Raw genomic sequence first — 2,447 nt, forward strand, 5'->3', positions numbered from 1 at the left:
TTTTATTCCCTGTTATTAGATTCAAAAGTGAAAGCCAGAGCTTTAAATTAAAGAGGCTTTGGATTTTCTTCTGTAGCTGTATTAAGTCTAATATTTTTTCTAAATCTTTTTTATATTGACCATTTCAAATGAGAAACAACTTTTGGCTCACTGATTCTTTTGGTCAACATTTCCCTTTCTTAAATGTGATTGCACATTATTGATTTAAATTATTCTTGAATTTTGAAATTAAAGAAGATTAAGTGACTACCTGCTGGATTAATTAGAGCTTGGAATACATGCAAGACCACGGTGTGTGTCATTATGCCATACAATATGGATTTTATGGAATTTATTGCCCCGGGGTCAAGTTATTGGGAGCTAGACTCTGCAGATTACCCTTTTCAGACACATATCACACAGCAAATATATTAGTCATGGCCCAGCCTCAGCTCTATGTGCATAATCAGTTTTTATTGCCCACGTCCAAGCCATCAAGAATTTGTCTGTTTTGCAGATTTCTACAGTAGTTAACCTACAGTACATACAGTGGGTTGGCAGCAGGGTCAGGATATGTGGAAGCTTAGGTTCTTATAGTGTCATGCATGTGGGTTATGAAAACTATGCGGGAGGAAATAGAAATCTCTGGAATAAGCAACTTTCTAGATTTATTACAAATCTGTTTAAAATACACTATAAAATAGGGTTGAATTCCCTATAACTCGTTCACTCATTCACTTTATCTCACATTAATGGTTTTTACTGTGTCCAGTGACATTCAAGTACCCAGCAGTGAATACAAAGTTGTTCTTAACTGCTGCTCCCCTGTAACATTTAAAGATCTCATAGAATAATTAAATGTATAAGCTTCGCTAATAAATATGCAACATGAACTAGGTGACTCTAGGGTCAAAGAGCTAACCTGTGAGTGGAAAAACTGGTTTATATGACCTTTGGATTGTTTTCTTATTTAACAGTTTATTATTGTTTATTGCAGATATTTAGCATCCACTTTTTGTGTAATATTTTATTTGATTGTATTTGATGGTTTGGGCCCTGAGAAGACTAGCAACCACTGTTGTGGAAGCTAATGGGGTTCCTTATAAATAAACTAATAAACAAACATGTTTATTTTTAGAAATTACAAATTCCATGAACATTGCTTAATTTTTGGATGGTGATCTCATGACTTCAAGCACTTATAACATGCTAAAACTACCAGCTTACCTCAATATTTGGTCGCTAAAGTTACATTTACAATCATATTCCAGCTTTGTGGCGCTTTAGTCTCTTACAGCATTAGTTTTGATACACATATTACTATATGGCTCAACATCACTACTCTTGAGCTCTTTGCCAAAACAAAAGCTCAGAGAAAAATATTTATTAAACACCAAATTAGCTAGTGAGCACATAGACGGACTTTGCAATTTGTAATTGACATTCAAATTGCCACTGATGAATTAGTCACATCAATTTGTGTCTAAAGTGAAGAAACAAACAACAGGAAGTCAGATAACCACAATATCATTATGCAAGAATACTGACTAATTATATTTTGAGATGTTATCTTGTAATTATGTGACACACAGTTTGTGAAATGAGATGCAGATCTCCCAAGATTCTAGCATAAATCATCAGAAAACGTGTCACTTTTTTCCTTCTTTGGAGATCCAGACATGATTGTGAGTGGTAATGTTTTGAGACTACAGCTGAATGCTAATTTTATTGAGTCTGCTGGAAATCTGGGTTAGACTGCAGGCATTAGGCCTTAATAAGGGCATTATATATTAGAGCATTTTGTCAGATTCTTATGGAATTGTTCCTCCCCCTAGTGGCCATAAATGTCAATTATTGACTCTTTAACCGTCGACGCTATGGGAGAAGAAGAACATTTAATGTCATGCTGCAGTGGGGTGAAAAGAGGTAAGAGATGAATAATTGCATGGTGTATCACGTGAAGTCCCGCATAAGTAAGGTATGATTCCGCTCACCCGATTGAGCCCTAACTATAAACTTTATCAAAAGGAAAGTTTTAAGTCTTAAAAGTTGAGACCACACTTTATATGTCAGGAGAACTATTTTAAACTTAGCATATATTCTGGAATTAGCAGGGAGCCAATGACGAGAAGCCAGTATTTAAGAAATATGACCTCTCTTTCTTGCACCTGGTCACACTCTCCCTGCAGCGTTTTGGATTAATTGGAGGCTTTTTAGGAAACTTTTAGGGGGGGAAAGATAACACTGAATGACAATAGTCTTATAGATGTAATGAATGCATGAACTAGTTTACCAGCATCAAATTATGGGCTATGGGGACGACCCGCTTATGATACTGATGATAAGTATCCTCATTTGTTCATTCTTTAGCAGAAGGAGGAGGAGGAGGGAGTTCTTGGGCTTTTAAAAGTGCTCACATCCCAGTTTCTCCTCTCTCCACCTCCTCTCATTTTGGTGGCGGGGAAGGA

Source organism: Rhamphochromis sp. 'chilingali', assembly GCF_963969265.1.
Source record: "Rhamphochromis sp. 'chilingali' genome assembly, chromosome: 11".
NCBI classification, from domain to species: Eukaryota; Metazoa; Chordata; class Actinopteri; order Cichliformes; family Cichlidae; genus Rhamphochromis; species Rhamphochromis sp. 'chilingali'.